General features: G+C 37.0%; 1 protein-coding gene and 1 non-coding gene across 2 annotated transcripts in view; one reads left to right on the forward strand and one right to left on the reverse strand.

The window, feature by feature from the left end:
* TOP6BL (TOP6B like initiator of meiotic double strand breaks) overlaps positions 1–16,617 on the reverse strand; it is a 92,630-nt gene that overhangs the window by 67,819 nt on the left and 8,194 nt on the right. The window lies entirely within an intron of this gene.
* TRNAE-UUC (transfer RNA glutamic acid (anticodon UUC)) lies at positions 2,724–2,795 on the forward strand. Its single transcript has one exon. It is a non-coding gene; the product is annotated as a tRNA-Glu (tRNA).

Consider the following 16,617-nt stretch of genomic DNA (forward strand, 5'->3'; position numbering starts at 1 on the left):
CTGTTGTGGCCTCTCCCGTTGCGGAGCACAGGCTCCGGACGCGCAGGCTCAGCGGCCGTGGCTCACGGGCCCAGCCCCTCCTTCCCGGACCGGGGCACGAACCCCTGTCCCCTACATCGGCAGGCGGACTCTCAACCACTGTGCCACCAGGGAAGCCCAGGGTGTCTTTTTTTTATTATTAAGTTTTAGAAGCTTTTTTTAATATTATGGATATTATGGATAAAAGCCTGTTGCCAGACATGTTTTGCAGATATTTTCTCACAACTATGGTTAACATATTCACTTTCTTAATATCTTTTGATGAGCAAAAGTTTTTTATTTTGATGAAGTTTATCAATTTTTTTCTTTTATGGTTACTTATTTCTATGCCTATTTTTAGGTTAAAGGATATTCTCCTTTGTTTTCTTCAAGAATCTTCTTAGCTTTTATTTTCAGGTCTATCTTCCATTTCTAATTTTTGTGTGTGATCTGCAGTAGATGTCAAGGTTCAGTTTTTTTCCTTATAGACATATGGTCATTCCAGCAACATTTCTTGAAAAGACTTTCTTTTCCTTGATGGATTGCTTTGGTGCCTTTTTTTTTTTTTTTTTAAATCAAATAACCATATAAGTATGAGCCTGTTTCTGGCTCTTTTCATTTCCATATATTTTCCTATTTTTAAAAAATTAATAACGCTTATTTTTTAGAGCAGTCTTGAGTGAAAAATTGAGGAAAAGTACAGAGAGTTCTCATATATCCATACTCCCATTTGTGGACTTAAGTTTTCAATTCATATGGGTAAATACCAAGGAGCACGATTACTGGATCATATGTTAAGAATATGTTTACTTTCATAAGACACTGCCAAACTGGCTTCCAAAGTGGCTGCAGCGATGAAAGAGAGTTCCTATTGTTCCACATCTTTGTCAGCATTTGTTGCCAGTGTTGTCAATGGGTTTTGGCCACTCTAAAAGTGTGTAGTGGTATCTCATTTTCATTTGCATGTCTCTAATGACATAATAATGTGGGGCACTTTTTCATATGCTTACTTGCCATCTCTATATCTTCTTTGGTGAGGTGCCTGTTCAAGTCTTCTGCTCATTTTGTAAAAACTGGATTGTTTTCTATTGTTGAATTTTAAGAGATCTTTGTATATTTTGGATAACAGTCCTTTATCAGATATGTCTTTTGCAAATATTATCTCCCAGTCTGTGACTTGCCTTTTCATTCCCTTGAGATTGTCTTCCACAGAGCAGAACTTTTTAATTTTAATGAGGCGGCCCAGATTATCAATTATTTCTTTCATGGATCATGCCTTTGATGTTGTATCTAAAAAGTCATCTTTATACCCAAGGTCATCTATGTTTTCTCCTATATTAATTTCTAGGAGTTTTATAGTTTTGTGTTTTACATTTAGGTTTATGATCCATTTTCATTAATTTTTATGAAGGTGTAACATCTGTGTCTAGATTCTTTCATTTATTTATTTATTTGCATGTGGATGTCCAGTTGTTCCAGTACCATTTGTTGAAAAAACTATCTTTGCTCCATTGTAATGCCTTTGTCAAAGATCACTTGACTATATTTATGTGGGCTCTCTATTCTTTCTGTTCTGGGCCCTGTTTCTGGGATCTCTATTCTGTTCCATCTATTTGTCTATTTTTTCACCAACACCACACTGTCCTGATTACTGCAGCTTTTTTTTTTTTTTTGCGGTATGCGGGCCTCTCACTGTTGTGGCCTCTCCCGTTGCGGAGCACAGGCTCCGGACGCGCAGGCTCAGCGGCCATGGCTCACGGGCCCAGCCGCTCCGCGGCATGTGGGATCTTCCCGGACCAGGGAACGAACCCGTGCCCCTTGCATCGGCAGGCGGACTCTCAACCACTGCGCCACCAGGGAAGACAATACTGTAGCTTTATAAGTCTTGAAGTCACATAGTATCAGTCCTCTGACTTTGTTCTCCTTTAATATTGAATTGGCTACTCCGAGTCTTTTGCCTCTCCATGTAAACTTCAGAATCATTTTGTTGATATTCACAAAATAACTTGCTGGAATTTTTATTTGGTTTGCACTGGATCTACAGATCAAGTTGGGAAGAATTGACACCTTGACAATATTTAATCTTCCTATCCATGACATGGAATATCTCTCCATTTATTTAGTTCTTCTCTGATATACTTCATCAGAGCTTTATAGTTTTCCTCATATAGCTCTTATACACAGGTTTTGGGGTTTTGTGGGTTTTCTGGTTGTTGTTTTTTTTGCTTTATATCTAAGTATTTTGTTTTTTATGGTGCTAATGTAAATGGTAATGTGTTTTTAATTTAAAATTCCACTTGTTCATTGCTTGCATATAGGAAACCAATTGACTTTTGTATATTATCCTTGTATCCTGCAAGCTTGTTATAACTGCTTATCAGTTCATGTAAAATTTTTCACCAGTTTGTGAATTTCTATAGAAAGTCTGTTGATATTATGATTGTGTTGACTCCATAGATCAATTTGGGGAGAATGGACATCTTAGCAATATTGAACTTTCCAGTCTATAAACATGATATATCTCTCCATTTATTGTTTAATTTCTCTTGGCAATGTTTTATAGTTTTCAGCAAAGATCTTTTACTTATAACATTAAATCTATCCTTACGTGTTTCATATTTTTTGATGCTATTATAAATGGAACTATTTTTAAATTTCATTTTACAATTGTTAGCTGCTAGTATAAAAAAATCTTGTGGGGGAATTCCCTGGTGGTCCAGTGGTTAGGACTTGGCATTTTCACTGCCAGGGCCTGGGTTCAACCCCTGGTCAGGGAACTAAGATCCCACAAGCCACATGGCACAGCCCAAAACAAAAATCTTTTTGTATATTTACCATGTATCCTGTAACCTTGCTAAATTCACATATTTCTTCTAATATTTATTTTGTAGATTCCCTAGGATTTTGTACATTAAAAAAATTATATCATTTAAAAATAAAGACTGTTTGGGGCTTCCCTGGTGGCGCAGTGCTTGAGAGTCCGCCTGCCGATGCAGGAGACGCGGGTTCGTGCCCCGTTTCGGGAAGATCCCACATGCCGCGGAGCGGCTGGGCCCGTGAGCCATGGCCACTGAGCCTGCGCGTCCGGAGCCTGTGCTCCGCAAATGGGAGAGGCCACAACAGTGAGAGGCCCGCATAACGCAAGAAAAAAAATAAATAAATAAAAAAAATAAAGACTGTTTTACTTCTGCCTTTCCAACTTCTATGCCTTGTACTTATTCTTCTTGCCTTGTTACATTGGCTAGAACCTCTACTGTGATTTTTAAATGATATTCTTAAAGACCTTGTGAGATAAGAAAATTCTTACTCAAAGTGAAAAATTAAAAAATATACCACACTGGGGACTTCCCTGGTGGCACAATGGTTAAGAATCCACCTGCCAATGCAGGGGACATGGGTTCGAGCCTGGTCCAGGAAGATCCCACATGCTGTGGAACAACTAAGCCCATGTGCCACAACTACTGAGCCTGCGCTCTAGAGCCCACGTGCCACAACTACTGAGCCCGCGTGCCTAGAGCCCGTGCTCTGCAACAAGAGAAGCCACCACAATGAGAAGCCCGTGCATCGCAACGAAGAGTAGTCCCTGCTCGCCGCAACTCAGAAAGCCCGCGCACAGCTATGAACACCCAACGCAGCCAAAAATAAATAAATAAATTTATATTAAAAAAAAAGAACATCCATAGTGATATTCTTGTATCAGTAGAGTATTAGAAGAAAATGAGATTTAGGAAATCATTACATTAGACCTATCATTCCATAGACAACTGTGCATCTTGAAACAAAATGGTATTATAACAGAAAAACTGAATCTCAATGATTTGTACATCACAGTGTCAAGCCTAAAAATACAATTTATACAGTATCTTAGTCCCTTTGGGCTTCTATAACAAAATAAGACAGATTGAATTGCTTATAAAGAACAGAAATTTATTTCTCACAGTTCTGGAGTCTGGAAGTCCAAGATCATACTGCCAGCATGGTCTGGTTCTGGGCTCTTTTTTGGATTACAAATTTCTAATTGTATTTTCATATGGCAGAAGAACATGGAGAACTCTGTCAGTTCTTTTTTTATAAAGGCATTAATCCCATTTGTGAGGGCTCCACCCTCATGACTTAAGCACCTCCCAAAGGTCCCATCTCCTAATACCATCAACATATGAATTTTGGGGGGGACACAAACATTCAGACCATAGCACAGACCTAATGGCTGAATTTATTTTAAACTTCATCTTAGAAGTTTTTCCCTAAAAACATGGAAAAAGTTCAGAAAAAAGAAAGTACAGATAGTAAACACTTATAAAAAGTTTCAAAAATATATGAATTAAAACTATATAGCTGTTAATTAACTAATAAATTGGCTAAAATAGTTTAAGTAATTGAAATTCCTAATGCTAGCAAAGTACAGGAAGTTAATATCCTCATATACAAATGCTACTATTACATGATACAACTTTCTAAAAAGCAATTTCAAGAGCCATAAAAATATAGACTTTAATCAACTTAAATCTACTTCAGGAAATTAGTCCTAAATTTTTCAATTAAGTAAAAAGCTATATGCATTAAGATACTCATCCCAGAGACATTAACATTAATTAGCACTTATTGAGAACTATGCGCTCAGAATAACCGCTATGCCACACGCATTATGTGTATTACCTCGTTTAATCCTCAAAAGAGCTTTATGAGGTAGGTATTTTTCAAAAGATCAAATAACTTGCTCAAGGATACACAGTATGAGTTCTTAACCTCTGCAATATATTGCTATCCATAGTAATGGGAAAAAAGAAAGAACAAGCCTAAAAGCCTAAAAATATAAAATGGTTACTTAATTTATGGTACATCTTCTTATGGACAACTTATCCATTAAAAATAATGGCTAGAAGACTGTCATAACATGAAAAATGCTGACACGTTAAGTGAAAAAAAGTAGTAGGACAAAATTGTGTATATACTGTGATTACAACTATATTAAAAATACATGGGGGAAAAGTTTGTGAGTTTTTTCCTTTCCCCTATTTTCCCCTAATTTTCTAAAATGGGCTATATTGCTTCTATAACAAAAAGTACCATTTAAAAATAATTTCTCTGATGATGGCAAAAGTTGAGATCCGGCTGTTTGTTGTTTTCCAACAGACTCAGCAAACCAGTAATTATTTGGTTTTCTTGCCTTTAACCAGTGAATAAAGTAACAATAGTAATACCAAACATTTTAAAGAATGAGGCTAATTAAGCCAAAAGATGAAAAGTTCTTTGGTTGGCTCTGTGGCTTGATGTCATTAGTTAAATTGGCTAATTATTTCCACATTATAAAACAATCCCAGACATGCTTTAGAGAAGGAAATAGAAAGCAGGACATTATAATGCAGAATCAACAACCCTTCAGAAACACTGTGTCAAATCTTCATTCACTCCCTCAAAAAGCAGAGAGACTAGTTCTTTGGTTGGCTCTGTGGCTTGATGGCATTAGTTAAATTGGCTAATTATTTCCACATTATAAAACAACTCCAGACATGCTTTAGAGAAGGAAATAGAAAGCAGGACATTATAATGGAGAATCAGCAACCTTTCAGAAACACTGTGTCTAATCTTCATTCACTGCCTCAAAAAGCAGAGAGACTAGTGGCCATTGCTGCATATCCAGTTGGCTCCCTCAGCCAAGCAAGCCAGTCAACAAAGGTGTGGTAACTAAAGTACCTAACAAAGGAATATGCACCTGAGCCTCATACTACCCCAAACAAAAAGATGTAGATTGGGACTTCCCTGGTGGCGCAGTGGTTGAGAGTCCACCTGCCGATGCAGGGGACATGGTTCGTGCCCTGGTCTGGGAAGATCCCACGTGCCGCGGAGCGTCTGGGCCCGTGAGCCATGGCCGCTGGGCCTGCGCGTCCAGAGCCTGTGCCCCGCAACGGGAGAGGCCCGCGTACCGCAAAAAAAAAAAAAAAAGATGTAGATTGAAAATGGAGTAAGAAAAACATGATAATTCTTCCAAGCCTACACTTACCTCTTCACACAACCTCAACAACTCAACCACCAAAAATGATACAGGCTACAGATTTCTTCAACTTACAGTATGAGAATGAAGTGAGAAGTTGTCAAAGAAAGAGAGAAATTAATATCTATTCATTCATTGAGCATAAATAAATAGTTGATTATCTGAAAAGTTAATACACAGTCAAACCTCTAGCAAAACAGAATACTGTATAGTAGACCAAAATACTATGGAATAGTGGTTAAGACACAGCCTCTGGAGCCAGTCTGTCTGGGTTCATATAACCCACTCAATCACTTAATAGATTTGTGACTTTGAAGAAGTTATTTCACCTTTTTGTGTTTAAAATGAAATGTTTGCTATTAGTGTTATCATTACCACCATCAAGAAAAAGAGGAATACTATAGGACTTCCCTGGTGGTGCAGTGGTTATGAATCTGCCTGCCAATGCAAGGGACACAGGTTCGATCCCTGGTCCGGGAAAATCCCACATGCCGCAGAGCAACTAAGCCCACATGCCACAACTACTGAGCCTGCACTCTAGAGCCTGCAAGCCACGACTACTGAGCCCACATGCCGCTACTACTGAAGCCCACGTGCTTTAGGGCCTGCGTGCCACTACTGAGCCGGCATGCTGCAACTACTGAAGCTTGCACGCCTAGAGCCCGTGCTCTGCAACAAGAGAAGCCACCGCAATGAGAAGTCCCCACGCCACATCGAAGAGTAGCCGCCGCTTGCCGCAACTAGAGAAAGCCCACGTGCAGCAACAAAGACCCAACCAGCAGCCAAAAAATAATAATAAAAAAATTTTTAAAGAATACTATAAATAACTTCACATCAATTAATCTGAAAACTAAGATGAAATGCTGAACACATAGCAGGTGCTCAATAAATACATACTGGATGAATGAATTAAAAGGAATAAGGGATAATGTGTGTGTGTGTGTGTGTGTGTGTGTGTGTGTGCACGCACATATGCATTTTTCTTTTTTAATATATATATTGTTGTTCAAGTTGACCCTTGAACAACACGCATTTGAACTGCGTGGGTCCACTTATATGCTGATTTTTTTTTCAATAACTATAGTACCTGCGTTTTCATTTTACAGATCTTTAATTAAGTGTGGGGAAAAGTTTCTGTCTGATTAGAGATCACAATATGTGGAATCAGAAGAACTAGGGTTTGAGTCCTGATTCTATCCAAACGGTTTCAACTTCCTGCCCTTGGGTGAGTCATTTATCAATTCATTTGTTTTTGAGGCAGAGATAACAGTACGCAGATTTTCAACTGTGTGTGGGGTCGGCGGCCCAACCCCCCATGTTGTTCAAGGATCAACTGTATTTCCAAAACTGGCTCTAGGGGAAATAGAAAACTTAACAAGCCAAACATTATTAAAGAAAGCAAGCTGGTTATCAAAAATAATTCCTTCTTCACCTCCCACACCCCCAAAATACCAGGTTCAAATGATTTTTTTACAGGGTAGTTTTACCAAATTTTCAGAGAACAGATACAAAAAGTTGAAGAACAGAAATGGATAAACCTACTCAACTCATTTTACAAAGCTAGTATAATCTTGGTACCAAAATAAGACAAGGACAATATAAACCAATCTCACTAGGAATATAGATGCAAAAGTTTAATCCAGGATATGTAACAATTATATAATGAAAACAACCAGCAAGGGTGCTTTTTATCAGAAAGTCTATCACCATAACTCATCATATTAATAGATTAAAGACTTAAAAAAAAATCATAATCCCAAAAGATGTAGAAAAAGCACTTTTGAAAATACAATACTCATTTATAACAAACACTACTGGCAAATTAAGAATAGAAGAGAAATTCCTTAACCTGACAAGGAGCAAATATCAAAAAACTATAGTAAAATCATACTGTATGGTAGAATTTTTTTAAATTTATTTATTTATTCATTTTTTTAATCTTTGGCTGCATTGGGTCTTCACTGCTGCACGCAGGCTTTCTCTAGTTGCAGTGAGCGGGGGCTACTCTTTGTTGCGGGGCACAGGCTTCTCATTGTGGTGGCTTCTCTTGTTGCAGAGCACAGGCTCTAGGCACGCGGGCTTCAGTAATTGTGGCACACGGGCTTCAGTAGTTGTGGCTCACGGGCTCTAGAGCGCAGGCTCAGTAGTTGTGGTGCACGGGCTTAGTTGCTCCACGGCATGTGGGATCTTCCCGGACCAGGGCTTGAACCCGTGTCCCCTGCATTGGCAGGCGGATTCTTAACCACTGCGCCACCAGGGAAGCCCTGTATGGTAGAATTTTAAGTAATATCATTGAAGGAAGGCAAGACACAGATGCCTAATATCACCTGTGCTCTTCTACCCAATACTAATATTGTTCTATCTAATGCAATATGACAAGGAAAAGGAATAAGCCATAAAAGTGAAAATGAAAAGAAAAAAACAGTAAGAATTTAGAAATGCTTTGATTGTCCTTATAGAAGATCCAACAGAACCTACAGATAAATTATCAAAATTTTAACAGTTCAAGTCAGTAATATTGAAAAAATGAATACCACTCACATTAGCAATAAAAACTATAAGACATTAGGAATAAATACAACAAAAGATGTCTAGGACTTATGAAAAGAAGTGTTAACATAAACGAAGATCTAAACAGGAATGATGTCAGCAAGATGGCAGAAGAGCAAGTCTCAGGCCCTCACTCTCCCCTGGAGATACCAAACTTAACAACAATATCAAATTGCCTTTTTGAGAACTCTAGAAACCAATTAAGAGGTTGCAGAATGCCAGGCAAGCACAGAAAGGAGTCATTCCAAAGCAGAATCCAGGCTAAAGGAGCACCTTCCATCATAGGCATCCTAGCCTGGCATCCTAGCCTCATAGCAGAAGAAAAGGAGCTATGACCGAAAAACACACTGGCTCTTAAAGCTCCTCCTGGGAAGTGCTGCATATTACTTCCATTCGCATTTCACTGGCCCAAGCAAGTTACATGGCCCAGCCCATAGGGATAGAAGAAAATATTTCAAACAAATAATAAAATCTAGCAAAATGGCCTCTGGAGTCAGGCAGGCTTCAGCTTTACTAGCCAGGTGCTCTTGGGAAAGTCCCTTATTCTCTAGAATCTATATACTGGAGATTATAGGGCCTACCTCCCAGTTGTGACAAGTAAAATTAAATAACATATTTTTTTAAGAAAAAGAAGATCTAAATAAATAAAGTATATCAACTCACAGAAACGTAATACTATAAAAATGCTAATTGCTACCAAATTAACCTACAAATTCAGAATAATAACAATCAAGATCACAATAAGATTTTTCATGGAACTTAACTAACTATAAAATTCATAGGCGGGACTTCCCTGCTGGCACAGTGGTTGGGAATCCGCCTGCCAATGCAGGGGACACGGGTTCGAGCCCTGGTCCGGGAAGATCCCACATGCCACAGAGCAACTAAGCCCGTGTGCCACAACTACTGAGCCTGCACTCTAGAGCCCGGGAGCCACAACTACTGAGCCCACGTGCCACAAATACTGAAGCCCACGCGCCTAGAGTCTGTGCTCCGCAACAAGAGAAGCCACCGCAATAAGAAGCCCGCGCACCACAAAGAAGAGTAGCCCCCGCCCACCTCAACTAGAGAAAGCCCGCGCACAGCAACGAAGACCCAAAGCAGCCAAAAATAAATAAATTTTAAAAAAAATTCATAAGCAAGATAATGGTTTTAAAAACCAAAGGCAATTCTGGAAAAAAATAAGGAGGGGGGATTTGCCCTATCATAAAACAAGATTAATTCTAAAACTTTAGGAAATACGACTCTATGATACCAGTCTAGGGACAGACATAAAGACTAGAGCACCCAGAAACAGATCCAAGCATATGTAGAGCCCTAGTTTTTTTTTTTTTTTTTTTTGCTGTATGCGGGCCTCTCACTGCTGTGGCCTCTCCCGTTGCGGAGCACAGACTCCGGACGCGCAGGCTCAGCGGCCATGGCTCACGGGCCCAGCCACTCCGCGGCATGTGGGATCTTCCCAGACCGGGGCACGAACCCGTGTCCCCTGCATCGGCAGGCGGACTCTCAACCACTGCGCCACCAGGGAAGCCCGAGCCCTAGTTTATGAAAGAATGATAACACAAATTATTGGGGAAAGGAAAAGATTTAAATTAGGTTCCTAACTTGTATCATAAATAAACATAAACTCTAGATTTATTATAATAATAATAAAATATAATTTTAAAACTTTAGAACTATTAAAAGAACTATTTAAAAGAATATCATGACTTCAGTGTAAAAAAGAATGGTCTCAAATCAATGATTACAGCTTCCACTTTGAGAAACTAGAAACAGAAAAGCAAAAGAGATCCAAAACAAGCAGAAGAAAGGAAAGAATAAAAGATCAGAGTGAAAATCAATGAAATAGAATACAACAGAAAGAATATGATTCTAGCGAGACTGATTAAAGAAAGAGAAAGTGAGAAAGTAAGAGAGAGAACAAATATAAACCACCAACATCAGGAGTGAGAGAGGTGATATTGCTAGAGATTCTACAAGTGTTGGAAGGATAATAAGGGTATATTATGAACAATTTTACGTCAATAAATTTAACAACTTAGAAGAAAAGGACAAATTCCTTGAAAGGTACAAACTACCCACACTTACTCAGAAAAACAAAATAACCTGAATAGCCCTATAATTATCAAAGAAATTGAATTTGTAGTTAAAATATTTCCCACAGGGCCTCCCTGGTGGCGCAGTGGTTGAGAGTCCGCCTGCCAATGTGGGGACACGGGTTCGTGCCCCGGTCCGGGAAGATCCCACATGCCACAGAGGGGCTAGGCCCGTGAGCCATGGCCACTGAGCCTGCGCGTCCGGAGCCTGTGCTCCGCAATGGGAGAGGCGACAATGGTGAGAGGCCCACATACCACAAAAAAAAAAAAAAATATATATATATATATATATATATATATATATATATATATATTTCCCACAAAGGAAAAATCAGGCCTGGATGGCTTCCTTTGATGAATTGTACCAAATATTTAAGGAAGAAATAATACCTTCCACAGAAATTCTTCTAGACAATTGAAGAACAGAGAATACATCCTAACTCATTTTATAAAGTCAGCATTACTCTGATACCAAAATAAAACAAAGTCATTACAAGAAAAGAAAACTACAAATTTCTCTTATGAACACAGATGGAAAAATTATTTTTTAAATGTCAGTAAATCAGTCTTCCCTGGTGGTGCAGTGGTTAAGAATCTGCCTGCCAATGCAAGGGACACAGGTTCGAGCCCTGGTCCAGGAAGATTTCACATGCTGTGGAGCAACTAAGCCTGTGCGCCACAACTACTGAGCCTGTGCTCTAGAGCCTGCGAGCCACAACTACTGAGCTTGCGAGCCACAACTGCTAAAGCCCACGTGCCTAGATCCCGTGCTCCACAACAAGCCCCCACTCGCCGCAACTAGAGAAAGCCTGTGCGCAGCAACAAAGACCCAACACAGCCAAAACTAAAAATAAACAAAATAAATAAATTTATTTTTAAAAAATTTTTTTAAATAAATAAATAAAATGTCAGCAAATCAAATCCAACAATACATAAAAAGGATACATAATGCATCATGGCCAACTGGGATTTATCCCAGAAATGCAAAGTTGGTTTAACATTTGAAAATCAATGTAATTCACCATATTAACAGCCTAAAAAAGAAAAATCATATGATCTTCTCAATAAATGCATAAAAACATTCGACAACATCCATTCCTAATAAAAACTCTCAGCAAGCCAGGACTAAAAGAGAACTTCCTCAAACCAATAAAGGGCATATTTAAATATTAAAGAAACAAAAGAAGACAAATTCATTTATTTTAACTTCTCTTGATCTTCAGTCAATCTTCTCTTTATAAAAAAGAAAATTTGTGTTATGCAAATTTAGCAGCAAGAGACTATTTAGAATGTATCAAAAGCGTGAGGGTTAAGTGTGGACTCACAGGATAACCAATGACCGAAGTCCTCAAACTCTTCCCTTACTTCTAAACTTAATATCGGAGACTGAGGTAAGTCTCAGTTTCCTCATCTCTGAAATAGAAATGGTGATAACTTATGTCTGACCTATCTCTCGAGAATGAGGTCATGTCTACAAAATGAGCTCCCAGGAGAAAAAGTGTAAGATAAGTAGTGAGATTTAGAGTTGTTGATCTTGTAAGATAGAAAATTATAATAGATTTTAAATTTTTGACTATGAGCATCTCAGATTTTAAAAATATATATTAAGTCAGACATCCAAGAGTTCACCATTGTGAGTTTTTCACTCAATGTTGAGCAAGCCTGGACACATCAATCTCTCTAATGTATGAAAAGCACAACTCCTGACTTCCATTCCCAACAAATTAACAAAAGGGACAAAACTAAATGTTTTTCTTTTTAAATCTCCCTGATGCCATTTTGGAGGCAAAAGCTGAACTATCCTAACTATGTAACCATACATCAACAGCAAAACTGTCTTCCCCACTTTCAAGGGTTGGTTTTCCTATCTAGTCTTTTGAAGAAAACAAAGTTGTAAATTTTCTTACTTGGGAAAAATACATGAACATTTTTTTAAATGATTGGCCAAACTGTATTTTAGTAAAGCGTTAAATTATGTCAATAAACATGGGAATGAGGAGATATTTAAAATAAGATTTAAAAACAAGTAAAAGTAGTATGACTAGGAGAGACAAAAAAAACAGTGAAATAAATAAAGACCTATATATATATGGCTTTTTTCATATTCCTCCATCTCATCACTCTCTTCTACCCTTTCTTTTCCTTCTTTTCTTCACTAAAGTAAGGACATGTTAGGAAGTAGCTTCTAGATCTGGGCAAGAAGGACAAGCTAAAACTATCCCATTTCACCAAATAGATATTTATGATAGAATTAGTTCTACATAAATGGATAACAAATGAATATGTAAATGGATTTCTACATAAATGTAAATGGTTTCTACATAAATGGATAACAAATGAATATGTAAATGGATTTCTACATAAATGGATAACTATATGATGCAGAATAGTAGTACATATGTTAATATAAAGGAATGAGAATTTTTAAACACATAAGAATTTATCTATCTTAATGAGCATCATCCTTCAAAGTGCAGAAGATTATTCTAATTGACAGAGTACCTCAAATCGGGTCTGAGGTGTTTTATTCTAATAAGCAATGCGAGTCATTAAGGGAGGAATATAAAGCTGTGTTTAAATTAATTAATAAATAATAATTCTATACTATAAAAGCAAAATTAACCAAAAATTCAATTACATTAGATAATGGAGAAAAGAAAAGGAGAAGCCTCCCCTTCCCCTCAAAAAAAGCCAAAACTTTTAAGCCTGGAGAATTATGAAAATGTTAGTATCACTGAAAGGAATGGAGATTACACAGCAAGTTAGTTTAAGAAAATGAACCCTATTTTAGACATGTTACACATGATATTCCAGAGGAACCCTCAAATGGAATAGTCCAATTGACAATCAAAGCTGGAAACACATTAGAGATAGAGACAAAAAAAAATGTCTCATCAACATAGAAATAATAGTTAAAGCCTTAAAAGCAGAAGATATCTGAAGTAAACGTAGAATGATGACGCAGAATAATAAAGGGAAGAAAGGCATATTGGTGACTGAACTTTAGGGAATATCCCCTGTGTTACCAAAGCACTATGGTACTTATCACACTGTATTTTATTTTCAGAGGTACCTCTCACTATAACTTTCTTGTGGCAAGGTAGAGGTTCAATAAAGGTTTACTGGACAAAAGTTCAAAGTTAGGTACCACAGACAAAAGAAAAAAAGAACATAAACCGTTAGAGAGGTAGAAAAACAGGGAGATTATCTTGGTCATCATTTATTAATCCAGCATAAATAAAACACCCAGAAATATGAGCCCGTTTGTATAGGAACTGATCTGAAGTGGTCCAGATCCAGAGAAAAAGTACCTTGATACAACTCTGATAGAATAGATTGAAGAGTAAAGAAAACTGAAGCTGGATGGCTCTACAACAGTACAGTTCCCCTAAAGAGAGGGCAGACCTCTTTTTAGGCACTGAGAGAAATCAACTGAGCAATGAAGAGGATGACATAGCTAACAAACTGAATTGAGAGGCGTATGAATTTTGTACAGATACATAATTCTTTAGCACTGGGAAATCTGATGGTTAATGAATCAGCCACCAGAGACTTCCTGATGAAGTTAATTACATAGTGTAAACATTTGTGAATGGACCAATTCAAAGCAGTTTGCTAATAATGTTATAGGAATGCTAAATAAGTAACAAGAGTAATAAAGGCATAATTAATGGTACATAAGTCAGAGAGCTAAGGAATTCAAATCTTAGTCTTGGACAGCTTCCTTTGTGAGCTTCACTGAGTCATTTTTGTTACTAATTAGTAAGAATAAATAGCATTATTAAGTGGAAGATAATATCATGAGCCCTAACAGCTAGAGAGAAGACAGGCTAAAGTTGGTTACTAAATGTGATTGACTATGAGCAAATGACTCAATTTTTATTGTGTATTTGATGTACACTACTTCCTCTTTGTACAAAAAGTTAGCCACCTCCACTTCATCACAAGAATATGAAAATAGACTAAATAAATATGCACAAAATTGCTTTGAGCTTTTAAAATTAAAACTAAGTCAACATGACACAAACTGTCTAAAGTTTGTATTAGCATAATAAATAGGTGGTTATTCCATAAACTATACTCAATACCTTCTCCCTAGTATTAACAATGATAATAAAACCATTTCTTTGTACTTACATGGCTTTTCACTTTTTTCAAAGCACTTTCACAAATATTAGACAAAGAAGCAGCACTATGTATGATCTAACCACTCATTGTGCAGTTTAGGTTTAAGTTGCAGGAAATATTCCTATCTCCTCCCTAGAGTTAATAACATATTCCCTTTTATTTTTATGAATTTTCATTTCTTTCAAAGCACCTTCACACATTTAACTGGAGCAGTGGCATTAAGAATGCCTTTCCATTCTTTGCATCATCTCAATGGCATAATCCAAAAAGGAAGAGAGCTAAAGATTGATAAATAGACTAGATGATTTTGAGGCAGTCAATTCATGATTCTTAAAGTTGAATTCAGATTTTCTAAAAGTCTTAGAATTGCAGCAAACTCTCCAGGACAGTAAGCTGATTCTCTCTTTCTTACAGGCATAGGCTTTGGGAGGCAGTATAATTAGATGATTAAGATATCTTAAATATGGCACTAAGGGGAGAAAGCAAATCTATCATGTTCACCACTGTAACCCCTCTGCGTCAAGCGCAAAGCTCAGCACACAGTAAATGCTCAATAAATCATCATTTTGATTATTACTACAGGGAGAACATTCTACCCAAGCTTCCACAGTACATCTGTTATGGAGCTAAGAACAAAAATCTCTATTTTTTGTTTTATTACTTTCCCTCCACAATTACTGCTTTTAAATGTGTGCACACCAAGCAGAATCTAAACAAATTAGGACCACAGAGCAAAAAGCTGAGGTTTATTAGGAATCCAGTGTACAGACAGCTGGAAGGTAGATTCAGAGGGCCAAGACAATTTCAAAGGCTAAAGAGAATACACCTGATGACTCTTAAATTAACAAGCAAGCACTTTTAAATCCCCATGCTTAAACTAAAAGTTACTTCAAATAAGTTTCAAAAGGTAGAACTGTTTCCTATATGTTTATGTCTTTAGTCTTTCATATTGTGAGTTGCAAAAAAATAGTTTCTTCTTTTCTTTGATAAGACCAAGACAAAGGAAGGTACTTTGGTTTATGCAGTAATTGAGTTGCTGGAAATTTGGGTATAAATTACAATTTTAAATTGACTGTATTTTAAAAAGCATTAAGAAACCCTGCTATTTAAAAAAGTCCAATGGTAATACATTTCACAAACATTTACTTTATAACATTATACCCTTCTAATGTAGCTTTTTGATTGTTTCTATATTTAATATATAGCATATTTTCTTAAAGCAGTGACAAATATAAGTCAAAAAAACCCCACCACAGTTAATTAACTGTACTCCAATATAAAATAAAAAGTTAAAAAAAACCCACCACAATCTATTTATATTCCAGGTTTAGTTGGGGAAAGTTTCTTTTAAAAAAATTGTTTTGTAAAATTTGTAAATTAACCACTCATTAGGAAAAGACAGACCCATTAGATAATATTTACAAGCCACACAACCATAAAAGATAAAAATGAAAGCACAATGGTTCGCAAATCATTTTGGTCTCCTTAAAATAATGTATGTATGTCCTTTGGTTTTAGATTATTCTCAAATCAAAGGAAAGAAGAACTTCTAAAACTAAGGTCACTGAAAACTCCTAAACCGTAAACCTTGGCATGTGGAAAACAGTATTAATACCAGCCCAAATCTTTTATAGTAAAAGCATTCTCCATATATTATTTCTTTGAGGTAGATGTGAACAAATACTTTACTAAAAATTGTATTTTACATCTGGGAAAATTCTGCCTGAGGTTGTATACAGAGTATTCAGAGAAGCTACAGTGACCTAGGTATCTTGTCTTAGGTCTATACAATTTTCCTGTATCTGTACAATTTTATAGATCATCTTTCAGCAG

This window comes from Lipotes vexillifer, unplaced genomic scaffold, assembly GCF_000442215.2.
Source record: "Lipotes vexillifer unplaced genomic scaffold, Lipotes_vexillifer_v1.1 scaffold1129, whole genome shotgun sequence".
Taxonomy (NCBI): domain Eukaryota; kingdom Metazoa; phylum Chordata; class Mammalia; order Artiodactyla; family Lipotidae; genus Lipotes; species Lipotes vexillifer.